At 48.3% G+C, this 14,146-nt stretch overlaps 1 long non-coding RNA gene across 1 annotated transcript; it reads left to right on the top strand.

Annotated features, from left to right (window-relative positions):
• Window positions 1-10,307: 10,307 nt before the first annotated feature.
• On the top strand, window positions 10,308-11,987 carry LOC116461446 (uncharacterized). Its single transcript, XR_004246060.1, has 3 exons — window positions 10,308-10,535; window positions 10,799-10,902; window positions 11,756-11,987. It is a non-coding gene; the product is annotated as an uncharacterized LOC116461446 (long non-coding RNA).
• The last annotated feature ends 2,159 nt before the right edge of the window (window positions 11,988-14,146 follow it).

Genomic DNA, 14,146 nt, shown 5'->3' on the forward strand with positions numbered 1-14,146 from the left:
CCTTAAAAGTAAGATAGTAGCAGAGCTGTAGTTATTGCTAATGGCATCTCAAATAAATGATAAAAGTGAGTAGAGGACAGGATAGGTGAAAGATCAGGGTTCAATAACTGAGAGGCCAGGTTGCACAAAGAATCATGTGTGCACACACTGAAACTATTAAGAATGAAGATACATGCAATATTCCAGAGAATGACAGCAAGCCAGGAGCATTTATCATCTAGAACAGCATCATCCATTACAACAGTCATTAGCTGTGCAGGGCTATTTCCATTTTACTTTTTAAACTTTAACTGCTGTTAAATAAAGTTGCAGCAGCTAGATTTCACGTGCTCAGTAGCCACACGAGGCAGGTGGCTATCATTTTGCACAAGCAGTTATGGAATATTTCTATCATGGCAGGAAGTTCTGTTGAACAGCGCTGGCCTACATTTGGGGAAATAAGTTGGAAGAGGACAGCCAGGCAGCAGCAACTGAGGAGACCCTCTTTGGGATCAGTGTGGGCCAGAGGATTGGGCCTAAAAACCAACAAATCCTCTCCTTTTCTCCTCCTGTTGCCTATCTAATCCCCAGAGCAGCAAGAAATGAAGCTGGAGGTCAGATGTGGTCAATCCAGAAATAGCTCCCTTCTTGAATATGTTGGTGGGATTATCCCAGCCTGAACCTTTCATTTATTTTGAGCTTGAGCTGCCTTAGACTGTGCCATTTTTAATGGAATATTTCTTGGGCTTCCTATCTTTAAGCACCTCAATTGCTCTATATTTCTGGTGCACTTTTGAACCAGATTCGCTCTCTCCCAGTTTAGGAAGGAGTGAGTGTTAAACAGTCCTGGCTTTATTGGCGGGGCTAAGGCAAACTTCACTCTGCACTGTGGGCATTATGATGACATAAAGACTATGAAGTTAAAACCCAGGGTGGCTTCCATCCAAGATCCTTGTGAAACGATGGTGCTATGAGGGAACCAAAGATTGAGCAATTTGAACAACTGAAATTAGATTGAACAATTTAACTCAGGAGTTAATTTTCTTAAATGAAAGAAGAGAGGATAAATTTGGAATTGTTTTGCAAAGAAAAGACAGGCCATGGTTACTGTCAGAGAGAGGAATCCAGCATGGAGCCTCACTCCTTGGAGCTGAGACTGGTAGAGTGGAAGGACTAGAACCCCCAGCCTCCTGCTTAGGGCTCCCCTAGCATCCTTCCTTCAGGTTCTGTGGACCACCCCCAAATATGACCTCTGAGGAGCAGACCTCGGCTCAAGGAATGCTTTGAGTTCCCCAAGAAATAGAAGTTTTAAAAAATATTATGTTAAATATTTTGTTTTAAAAAAAACAACACAGAAGCTGCCCCTTGTCCTCACAGATAGCACCAACTTTAGTTCTATACATGAGAGCTACAACTTGGGGAGGTGGAAGTGCTTCCTGGGTCCAGGAACCAAGAAATAGGGCGCAAGCAGAATTGAGCTAGTGGAGTTAGTACCACAGGCAAGAACAGGGTTATGAGGATATCTGGGTAAAAGATGGGACATCTGACCCCCAGAACACGCTGGACAACACAACCAACACTGAGGCTGACTTTACTAAGCTGGGAGCTGCTGACCAATCTTCTCGTGGCCTGGGATGGGTGCTCCCAGTCCCTGGGGAAGAGCCAGGCCTGAGGATGGCAGCTCAGCAGGTGGGTGATGTAGGTGTGGGGACCAGGCAGATCTTCCTTTCAGACAGAGGTAGATGGATAAACTCCAGGGAGTGGTGGCTGCCTGAATAAAAATATGAAACCTGGAATGTGTAAGAAATTAGCTTAGGTTCACATGGAATCAGCCCAAATGCCCATCAAAGATAGACTGGATAAAAAAATGTGGTGCATATACACCATGGAATATTATGCAGCCATAAAGACGAACAAGATCATGTCCTTTGCAGGGATGTGGATGGAGCTAGAAGCCATCATCCTCAGCAAACTAACACAAGAACAGAAAACCACACACCGCATGTTCTCACCCATAAGTGGGAGCTGCCTCTCTACCCTGAATGCAAGAGACCCTCATAGTTAGACAGGAATATCATCGCCCTTATTCCGCCTGAAGAAGTTATAGAAGATGGATCTTTGTCCCTCTGCAACCCTTAGGATTAAAGGTTCTCTTAGAAAAGGGAAGGGGGGAACGTCAGAGGCATGTGAAACAGAGCAACTTCATCGTAAACAGGAGGTGGGTAAAATGAAGCTGAAACCTACTGGGCTGCATTCCCAGATGGTTAAGGCATTCTAAGCCACAGGATGAGATAGGAGGTCAGCACAAAATACAGATCATAAAGACCTTGCTTATAAAACAGTTTGCAGTAAAGGAGCCAGCCAAAACCTACCAAAACCAAAATGGCGACGAGAGTGACCTCTGGTCATCCTCACTGCTACACTCCATCCAGCGCTATGACAGTTTACAAATGCCATGGCAATGTCAGGAAGCTACCCTATATGGTCAAAAAAGGAGAGGCATGAATAATCCACTCCTTGTTTAGCAGATCATCAAGAAATAACCATAAAAATGGGCAACCAGCGGCTGGGCGCGGTGGCTCACGCCTGTAATCCCAGCACTTTGGGAGGCTGAGGCGGGCGGATCACGAGGTCAGGAGATTGAGATCATCCTGGCTAACACGGTGAAACCCCGTCTCCACTAAAAATACAAAAAATTCTCTGGGCGTGGTGGCGGGCTACTCCGGAGGCTGAGGCAGGAGAATGGCATGAGCCCAGGAGGCGGAGCTTGCAGTGAGTGGAGATTGCGCCACTGTACTCCAGCCTGGGCGACAGAGCGAGACTCTGTCTCAAAAAAAAAAAAGGGCAACCAGCAGCTCTCAGGGCTGCTCTGTTTATGGAGTAGCCATTCCTTTATTCCTTTCCTTTTTTTTTTTTTTTTTTTGAGTCTCTCTCGGTCGCCCAGGCTGGAGTGCAGTAGCGCGATCTCCGCTCACTGCAACCTCGCCTCCTGGGTTCAAGCAATTCTCTGTCTCAGCCTCCCGAGTAGCTGGAATTACAGGCGACTGCCACCATGCGCAGCTAATTTTTTTTCTTTTTTTTGGGGGGGGGGGTTTTTTTTTTTTTTTTTTTTTGTATTTTTAGTAGAGACGGGATTTTTGCCATGTTAGCCAGGCTGGTCTTGAACTCTGGACCTCGTGATCCACCCCCCTCAGCCTCCCAAAGTGCTGGGGTTACAGGCTTGAGCCATTGCGCCCGGCCTACTTTCTTAATAAACTTGCTTTCACTTTGCAAAAAAATAAAATAACAAGTGGGAGCTGAACAATGAGAACACATGAACACAGGGAGGGGAACAACACACACTGGGGCCTGTCGTGGGGCAGGAGTAGAGACAGCATCAGGATAACTAGCTAATGAATGCAATGATAAATACCTAGGTGATGGGTTCATAGGTGCAGTAAACAACCATGGCACATGTTTACCTACGTAACAAACCTGCACATCCTGCACATGTATCCCGGAACTTATAATAAATTAAAAAAAAGAAAATAGCTCGGGTTCATCGGTGGTTTCTATAAGCACCCAGAGTCCCACTGTCTTTGCGTGGATCACTTACTAACCTTAATACTCAGAGCTAGGGCAGCAGCATCTTTAGAAACAAAAAACAAGGAAGATGGCTCAAAATGTGATTCACTTTTTTTTCCCAGGCCCTTTCTCCTCTCCAAGGGCTTGCATTTTGCCTCCATCTTTTCTCTTCCCCATTGTTGGATATTTTCATAGTACTCATCTCAGCACTGATGGGCTGAGGAAGCAAGAAGGGCTGTCTGGTCATGCCCAGCCATCCCCACCGGGAGAGGATGCCCAAGGAGGAAGCTTCTAGTCAAGTTCTCTGGGAGCTAAAGGAGTTAGAAGGTGAGGTTCTTCGTCTTCATATGTTCCCTGCAGGCTCAAGGTACTGCTCGCTGCTTGCAGGAGGGACAGGGAAGCCTGAACACCACGATAACCCCAATTGGGGTTATCCGGCAGCTGCCCCACACCCTGGACATGTGGACAAGGAAAAGAAACACCAGGAATGTGTCTCCCCTTAGTCCTGCCTCTGACCTAACCTGCTGTTGGTCAGAGTTAGAGGCTGTGTACATAACCAGCTTCACCATCAGGCCTGAGCTGGGGGTCGCTTGAGACTTCATCCAGCTCATTGCTCGCACCTTGGCGGAGCTGGCCATCGTTAGCTCTGCCAGGGCCTCCAGCTGGGGCCGAGCCGAGAGGGAGCTTGTGCCTGGGCGGCGGAATGAACCATGAAATGGCATCCTCTGCTGCCCTCTACTGTCGAATTGGCTTAATTGCAGACGGCCTAAGTGGCTGCTTCAAAAGGGAACTAGAAGAGAGTCCTGCATTCAGACATGATTTTGCTTCCACCTGCTTTTATGAATTTTGCATCATTTTATTGGCATAGATAACCTAAATGACAATATTTTAATTAAACAAATCTCAATGATATTCCCTAGGACCTAGGGTTTGCCTTTGACCTAGGGCATAAACGTCTTCCTTCTCAGTGTCTGAGGGTCTCGCAGCAGCAGGCCTGGCTGATGGTGCTCTGTGAAGCTTTCGCTGATGTGCTTAGTAAGTGCCGGGGCACACATTCTCATTTGCAGCGACTGCAAATCTATGCAATAGAAAAACACATCCAGTAGCCAGAAAACGTGTGAGCCCTGATCTGAACTTAGGTCTCCTTTGAGGGCTTCCAGTTTTTTTTGTGCAGAGTCGCTGGACTTATCTGGAATGCTACATGATTAAAGTTTGGGAATTTCTGATCCTCCCAGAAAGCAGATCAACCACCAACTGAGGCTTCAGGCTCTATGGACCACGGGCACCACCGCTTCCTCCTTACCAGGTGGTGGGTGCCTAGGCAGACCCACTCCACCAAACTTATGTGGGACCAACAGCTTGGCATTTGGTCGCTTGGCCCAAATATCAGGGCTTATTCCATCCACAAAGACACACTGCAGCCCTGCTACATGCCAGGCACTTCTCTGGGAGCAGGGATGGGCCAGCAGTCAGAGACGCGAACTCTACCCCCTAAGGTGCTGGCAGTTTTTTCACCAGCTCTTCAGATTCTTCCGTATGGTGGAACCACATAGCTCTCAGACAGCTTGGCCATCAGGTGGTTTATCTATAGCCCTAAAGTGAAAAAGACACCCATTGTCCACAGAGCTCACTACAGACAGTCCAGGAAGTACTCCCTGGCATGCGTGCTTTCTGGGCAGTTTGCACAGTTGATCCCGTTCTGCTCAGGTGGAGAAGCTTCAGGGTCTAGGGGAATGGGGCAGAGCAACAGTGGAAGGTCAGGGGACAATGAAGTGGGGTCACTCCCAGGTGTTGAGCTCTGGCAGCCACTGGCACCAGAAGGACAGACAGTAAAATAAGTGATATTTCCCAAGCATACAGAGAGTTATTAATTAGAGTTAGCTATTTACCAGCTAAGTGCTGAAAGGGTCCATGGTAATTAAAAGAGCTAATCAGATTTTCAAAGGGCACCGATACCATGTAAACATAAGGGGATTCTACGTGCTGTTCTCTGCATGTCATTTGAAGCTGTTGGGGTGAGGTGTTGTGGCTGTTGACTCTTCTAGTACAGAAAGCACCACCCTGTTGGCTGCTCACCCCTAGAGAAGGATGGAGGGACCTAGAATTAATGCCAGGGCCTCCCAACACACGTGCTGCACACACATTTGCACTGTTGTTTGTAAGTATATACAGCTCTTCTGGCTTCTGATTTTGTTTTAGCTTTAACCATCCAAAGTGCTACTAAGTTAATATCAGTATTTTTCTATTGCCTTTTTCTCTATCAGTGGTTACAAAACATGTGTCCCTCACGTGTTGTTTGCCTTCAGATCCATTTCACAACCGCCCCCTGCAAACGCTGTTTTCCAGGCTCTCTTGCTTACTAGCTTCCATTTAGGTTCGGCCAACAGGAAGTGATGTCAAGACATGGAGGTGAGAGGAAGAGGGAAGTGAGAGCATCTCTCTCCTCACCCTGACCCCTCACCTCTGATTGGAGTCCCTGGTGGGAGCTGCTCCTCCTGGACTGACTGGGTGTCAACTCCAGCTGTAGCCAGGTGACCCTTCCTTAGAGCCAGTTGCCACTGTAAGACTCAACTCCAGGTTCTATCTTTGTTTCTCCAGATCTAATCTTAAGAGCAGCTGCAGCTAATTTCTGAGGTTTGAAAGTAACAGTAATTCACATGAGAAAGTTAATGAAATAGAGAAAATTTATCACTTTGTAAATTCTTACAGTGTCTTATTTTGGGATCCCTAGAAGTAGAATCTGAAGCAAGTCTTTGTGTGAAGATTTATTAGAAAGTGTTCCCAGAACAACAACGACAAAAAGAGGCAGGACAGTGGAAAGGTGAGACTGGGGAGTGAAAAAAGTGAACCAGGAACCACGTGGGTGCTGCTGGCTTCCTCCTGCTGGGGAATTCTGAGACAGAGTCAGGGCTGGTCACACCCGAGAGAGGCCACATTGGCGATGAAGGAGCTGGAGTATTCATATCCTGCAGGTAGTAAAGGGTTAACCTTGCCCAAAGAAAGGTGTGGCCCTGGCACAGCTACTGAAAGGCAGCCTCTACATCCTCTAATCTCTAATGTCTTGTCTGATAAGTGTCTGTTTACTGAGGCCTTAGGCCACACCAGGTAGTTGATGCTGAGGATAGGATTCACAGTGGAGGTCTTGTATCAGCTTGATCTGTCCAGGGGCTGGAGACCAGGTCAGCCATGTAGATTGTCCATCATGTTTACACGACCAAGCCTTCAATAAAAACCCTGGATGCCAAGGCTCAGGTCAGTCTCCCTGGTTAGCAATATTCCATGCATGCTGCCCCACGTCATTACTGGGAGAACTAACTGCTGCTGCACAGCCCCACTAGGAGAGGACACTGGAGCTCCACAGCTAGAGCTCTCCCAGGACCCACCCTAGGTGCATCTTCCCACTGCTGACTTCAACTTGCCGTGTAGTGTTGGAACCATGTGTAGTAGAGGTAATCATGAATCTGGTGGCCTTTCTGGTTCCCATGAGTTCTCTTGAATCATTGAACCTGAGGGATATCTTGCATCCCTTGCATCCACCCATCACTGGGTAAGGACTGTCTCAGCCCCCCCATGCAAGCAGGGTGAGCACAAGGGCTCCAGCAGCCTTCGGACAGCTGCTCACGGAGAGAAGCAGGCACTGGCTGTGGGGGTCATAGCGGCACCCAGGAACAGCGTGCACAGAAGGGGAGAGGTAGCCCAGGAATGCATGGGGCACTGACAGGGCTGGGGGTCGATGTGAGTGCTTCAGTTCCCAAAGCCCCTGTTCTTCTCAGCATCTGGGTGTGATATGAAGAATTACTTTGGCAAACCGATATGAAGATATTGGTAAACATGAGAACATGTCTCATCATTAATGAATCATCATATGCTGCTACATAATCAGGCCCCAAACCCCCCGACCAGTGGTTAGAAGCAGAACAAGCTGTTGTGAACTATACATCTCGTGCTAATTAGTATGGCTTTAGAGCAGTGCTTCTAGGGCTGCAGCAAGCCCTGGAGTCCCCTGGAGGGCTGTGGGCACACAAGGGTGGAGCTCACCCTCTGAGTCCCTGATTTAGCAGGTCTGGGACAGGACCTAAGCATTTGCACTTCCAGCTCCTGGGTGACGCTGCTGATGGCCCAGCACATGCTTGGAGAAGACAACTTTAAAGGTGGAGGCATGGGGCGAGCTTGCCAGGGGCCAGTTCTCCATCCTGGTGAGGAAGACGGTGAGCAAAGGGTAGCAGGGAAAGTAAATGGCCAAGAGGGCAGGAAGGGCTAGAGGTAGGCCTGGGCAGGGACAGGAGTAGAGGACAAAATGCCCACGTCGCCAACTCCCCAGGGACAGTTCCCAGGTGTGGTCCACGGCGTTTCTCAGACTTTGACAGGCTTAAGCCCCCATGCCCACAGAGGCTTTTTTCACAGAAGTGGATCTCGATGTGGCACAAAGAGGATGCGCTGCTAAGAAAAAGGGAATTGAGTTCTGCTTGGTGTGGGTCCTCCCAAAGTGGATCCAGAGACAAGGGCTTGGGTGCAGGCAGCCTATGTGGAAGGTGGTGCCAGGAAGCACAAATGAGGGAGTAGGGAAGTGAACGAAGGAGGCAAGGAAGAAGATAAAGAAGGCATCAAGGGCATCCAGACTCAATTCTCTGGGCTGGGGGTCTTGCCTGTGCTCCCCTTTCTTGGTAAGTACCTTCACAGCAAAGCAGGCTCCTGTGATGGGGAAGCCCTCAGGCAGAGACAAGGGCTTGAATGGGAAGTTGTCGATTTACAGCGATCTGCCCCTCATGGCTGAAGATGAACACGGGTAGGCTGAGGGGATACAGGATGGGACCCCAACAATTTATCTTAGGGGTTTGATCAACATGTAATAAAGTGATAAGAATCATGTCTGTTTTGCAATGAGATGCTTGTCACCCTTGAAGCACTGACACAAGATGGTGCCCACTGCCACCCAGACAGTGACTGCCCAGGATTCTGATGCAGAGAAAATCACGTGCTTAACAGCAGAGAAATGCCACCTACCATTTAAAACAGGCCCTGACCCCATTCAGGAGGAAGAGGAACAGCGAGCGAGGGCACATCCACTGCAAAAGGATGAATTCACAAACTCTAACACCCATGTCCCCTTGCCCAAAATTTAGCTCCAAAAATGATAAAGAAACACAAATTGCAGTGAGGGTGGGGCGAGTGGGCTGCATTAGCTATGATTGTCAATGAGAGCCTCTGATAAAGTAACATTTGCTTTTTCTTCCCATGTTACCTGAGAGGGCAACAGAAAGTTTGAGGAATGAGAAAGTGGCAGCCACGGGGAGCTCCAGGGAAGGAACATTTAATGCAGAAGGAAAGCAACTGCAAAGGCCCTGGGGTAAGAAAGAGACGGGAGTCTTAGAACATCAAGGATGCCAGGGAGTGGGACGCGTCATGCAGGAGGGAAAGAGATATGAAAATGTTTGAAGAGTAGGCAAGATCTCCAAAATCCCAGAAACCACACTAGGTATTTCAAGCAGAGAGAATTTAATATGGGGTTTGTGGCACAGGTGAATGAAGAGTTGAAGAGTCAAACAAGGAGCAGTGACAAAATCCAGATATGAGCAACACCAGGAAACTGATCCCACCCCTAGGCCAGAGGGGCAAAGGGAGAATGCATGTGAGACTCTCTGAGCTCAAGGTCTGTGTGCCCTCCCAGCCAGGCACAATGGGAGCACAGAGAGAGACTGCCTTGTGCTGGAGCTAAAATCATGGAGGAAGCCCAGCCAGGGCTGGAGATGCCATGTGAAACAGGAAGAAGGGGCAGGCACATCTAGGCTTCTGTCCTCCTCCCAGCCGCCAATCTCCAGCCAGTGCCTTCCATTGGCTGAATCTACCAGGAAGCGAGAAGGCAATGGCTCCTGGGAAATGTAGTTCCCTTCACTGCAGCGCATAGGCACAGCTGGGGAGTGGCACCCTGTGTGCCATTTAGATGTCATTTCTGCCATATTCCCCGCAGTTAGCCCTCCGTGCAATGGTCAGATTAGGTGCTTAAGAAACGTTTGCTGAATTATCAACTACTCATGAAACGAGAAAAATCCAAACAAGCGATGCTAAGGACTTTAGTCCTGTTACCCCAAATCCATATAAAGTTCTTCATCCTCAGCAAGACTACCTGATTGTATGCAATTCACCTGATTAATCAAAGTGTGCTTATATCGCTGATGATGGAGAGCTGTAAGCTTCTCCACAGCATTTTCTCAGCCACTTATGTATAGATGCTATTAACATTTAGTCTTGCATGTCTGAAAGCTGGAAGAAGTCCACCACAGCAACAGGACAAGGGATGGCACAGGTGCCCTGCAATCCAGCTGGTGATGTCAGAACAAACTTCCTGCAAAAGAGAATCAGTCCACACTGAGATGATAAACTGGTCCAGGACCGGCTGGGTATCACACGGAGTTTGGAATCCATTAGTACTGAATGTTCTTAGATTCCCTCTTCCCGTCCTTCCTCCAGGCATTGCCCTCCATCTCTCTGATGGTTCATTTGTGGTAGCCAGCGTGTACAGGATATGGCTTCATTTTCCTGCTGTGATCTCCTTTGTGATTTCAAAAAGGTTAATTCTTTACTTGGTAGAAAATGTGAAATTCAACAAAAAGATTGCCTTTCTTACTAAGCAAACTAAGCCTGGTCTAGCTGGGGATGTGATGTAACAATTTTCTTGGTGGTCTGCCCTCAAACCGTCAGGTTTCCATAGCCCTAACAATGTAGCCGTGGATCATGGGGAGCTAGCATTGCCTCCAGGGTGATGTCACAGTTCCCAAATCCTTGCGCTAGGTGGGGCCAGCCTCCTGTTGTGTAGTCTCATCAACTATACCAGTCCTCTGTTCCTGGTCTCTGGAGCTTCAATTTGGGAAAGTGACCCATTAGCTTCTGAGGACCAGGATGAGAGAGGGCAAGCTTGAATGCCCTTCACAATGGAGAGATGTGTGCAGACCGGACAGACATCAGTTCCTCTATCAATGCACAGGTAGCTGCAAGTGGCTAGTGTGCAGGAATAGTCAGGGAGCTGGAGGATAAACACCTTGGATTCCTTCTCCTGGAGGGGACAGTTCTGAGTCCTCATGCCCCCGCCCCCCTCCCTCAGAGACCACACCTCAGCTGCTCACAGCAATGGCTGCCCATCAACTCACCCTTCAATGCTCCTACCCCCACACTTCCGGTCCCTCTTCCTCACTCCCTTACAGGTGCTTCCTGGAATCCTCTCTCAGATAAACTGCTTGCCTCCAAATCCTTGTCTCAGGCCTGCATGTGGGGAGATAGAACCCAGACAAAGAGGCAGACATGAGCAGATGAGCTCCCCCGAAGAGGAGACAAGTGGGCTGAGAGGTGAAGGAAGAGGACGAGGTAAGAGAGTGGGGATGGGGAGAGCGGTCTAGGCAGGAATGCACATGCAAGGGCTCTGAGCACGCACAGCCTCGTGGAATCCCCAGGCCTGCCTGCTTCCATTTGGAAGGAGGGCACCTCAGGGTTTCCAGTGCTGTGTGGCGCTGTTGGCATTCGAGGCTCACTCTTTGCCATGGGGGGCTGTCCTGTCACTGTAGAGTGGTAAGAAGCATTCCTGGCCTAAACCCACTAGACACCAGAAAGATCCCCCAGTTGTGACAACCAGAAATGTCCCCAGACACCGTTAAATGTCCCCTGAGGGGCAATGTTGCTTCCTGTGGAACTGGGGTACAGGGCTCTGAAAAGATGAGGAGGGAGAGTTGGCCGCTGCCAGTGTCCCCCTTCCTTTGCACATCCACGGACACGTCCCTTGCCAGATCCTCCTTAAGGCTGACGTCTGGCCAGGCTGCCTGTCCCCTTGGCCTGCTGAGATTGGTCAAGAGACGGGAGGGCTTGTTGGCTCAGTTGCTTTTCAGAGGCCTGACCGGTGGACATTCTTGCCTTTGACCACTAGATGGACCCATTGCAATGCTGTACCCAGGAGAAGAGGGGTAGCCAGAAAGGTTCCAGTTTTACCCAGATGGAGAATTTGGTATTTGAGGCATTTTCTAGTTGAATTCCCCTAACCCCTTCTGTCCCTGGAACCCAAAATGTTGTATTGCTCCCAAGTGTGTTCATGGGTGCAGCTGCGTGGAGAGGCAGCCAGGGCTTGGCCGTGAGCTCCTGCAAGCTCACCCTGGACAGGTGTGAGTTCCAGCACCATCGCTTCTTCCCTGTCTGTAAAGTCGGGGTAAACAAAATGCTTATTTCACAGGGCAGCCACGAACGCTAAATGAGACATGACAAGTCAAGTGTGGAGCCCAGGCCCATCGCCCAGAGGAGCTCAAAAAATATTAGCAGTCATTACCATTGGAGCCTCTGCCTCCTAGACCTGCCTCAATATCTATGGAGGGTGGGAGCAGAGTCACTTTTCCTCACTGGACCTCAATTTACTCCTCAGAAAGACAGCCATGATGATGCCCTCTCAAGATACCCTCTAACTCCAGAATCCCTCTCTCTATTGACTGTGTAGGATGAGGCAGTCCAAGTTAAAACAAACACTTTGTTCTTAGTATCTCATTTCATTTTCATAAAAGCCTTATAGGACACACGCTTTTCTTATCCTCATCTTACATAAAGGTAAACCAAGGCACAGAGGGCTCAAAGGGTGAGGAGGGATTCAAACCTGGCTGTCTAGACCCATTGCCCACATGGCTAACCACCCCATAACCTGCAAGGAAAAATGGTCGTTGTCCTTCCTTCTGCAAAAGAAGGATGGCTGCTTGGTTCACAAAGGTTAAAGTTATTTAGCAAGGGGAGCTCAAAGGGCTTTGACTGCATTGCAGCCTGGGAGTCAGAGCAGGAATGGAAAACAACCATGAGCCGGCATTGTGTCCGGACCCTTCCAGGGGTTCCTTGAAAGGGGCTATTTTCCTTTTATTCCTATGCAGGGGTTGGCAAACTGTTTCTGTAAAAGGCCAGAGAATAAATAGTTTAGGCTCTGCAGGCCATATGGTCTCTGTTGCAACTACTCAACTCTGTCATTGCAGCACAAAAGCAGTAATGGACAAAATGAAAATAAATGGGAGTGGCTGTGTACCAATAAAACTTTATTTATTAAAGGCAGGCAGTGGCCTAGATTTGGCCTCCTGGCCACAGTTTGCCAGTCCCTGAGCTAATGCAGCACTTTACCCCAAACTTGTACTGAAGTTTTAGCTGCGCCTCATCTGGCCAAAAGCATTGCCCACTAAACATGGACCGTGTCCCCAATGTGGGATTCCTAAGTGGCCAAAGACAAAAAGCATTTGGTTTTTATTGATAAGGTGTTTCTAAGTAGAATCTGTGAGAATGGGTCAGGCTCTAATGAGTGTCTGGGAAACACAGCCTAGGCAGGCACACGGGGAATGTGCTGGCTTCTTACCTCTGGGTCTGTCCCAGACAGCCTGCAGGCGGTCCACACAGGGGACACGGTTTCTCTGCCCAACTCTGAAAGTACACGACATGAAACATGTGAATGATACTTTCTCACATCACACAAAGTCAACCTGAAGAAGCTTGCACTGCATGTGCTGGTGCATGCCCGGGGAGGCAGCTGCTGGCTGGGACCCACATTGCCCTGTGCAGAGATGGGAAGTTCTGTCTAAAGTGCCTGCATAGCTGCTTCTGGTGCCCCACACAGTCCCTGTCTATTTACTGCTAGGGAAGAATCCTGGTTCTGCTTCTGTGACAAGTTGTACGAATTGCCCCAATCCAGCCAATTGCAGTGTTAAGACTCAGCAGTGGGTAGCCAGAGGTGGATTCTGACTTGTAATTCTACATGGGTCCTCAACAAACCTGAGAAAGTATCAACTGCTTGTAAGGAAAAAGAAATCAGGGAATTATCAACATATCTCATAAACCTGTACAACTCCAGGAAGAAACACCTAGTGAATGTAGCTCTTAACCAAGAGCAGCATACAACTTTGCACACTTATTGAACCCTATAAAACCAACAAATTCAAATTATCAGCATTAGTTTAACATGATAGATGGCGTTTTGGGTGAAACTAAATTGTCCATGTTGAATAGTAGAAAGATGTCTTGGCTGCATGCTTTCCTGATGGACCAGCTTTGGTGACATCATCATCATCATTTTCAGTAATTTTCCTGAAAATAGCGAACTCATTTTAACTACAGTTTCATTATGTTGATGGAGAAATCACTTCTAATTGTGAATTACAGAACAGAGTACCCCAGAAAGCAAAAGACTACCATAGAATGATAAAAATTTTCTTTCATATTCTCTGTGTTGCAAAAGGCCAGTTGCAAGGTGGCACATATACAGACTGAGAAAGCTATTGGCTCAGAGAAGGGGTAGCATCTTAGCTGCTGCCAGCCACTTGGGGATTGACAAGCCAGTGAGATTCAGTTCTTGCTACTTTCCTCTTGTTGATGCATTATAAGACTTCTCCACATAGGCGGCTCCTGGCCAACCTGGTGACAAAGACATAAAGGCCTTTGTGGCTGGGCAGCTCTGCTGTTGGGCAGCATTGCTAGCCAGCGTGTGCCATGTCTTCAGGAAAATGGAAACGGAAATTTTTGACATTCTCATTTGAAATTGCGGATCCCCAAGAGTACAACATATTTTGTCCTGTAAGTACAGAGGAAGGTGGCTTTTCCATGCAAC

Source organism: Hylobates moloch, unplaced genomic scaffold (genome assembly GCF_009828535.3).
Source record: "Hylobates moloch isolate HMO894 unplaced genomic scaffold, HMol_V3 SCAFFOLD_21, whole genome shotgun sequence".
Lineage (NCBI taxonomy): Eukaryota > Metazoa > Chordata > Mammalia > Primates > Hylobatidae > Hylobates > Hylobates moloch.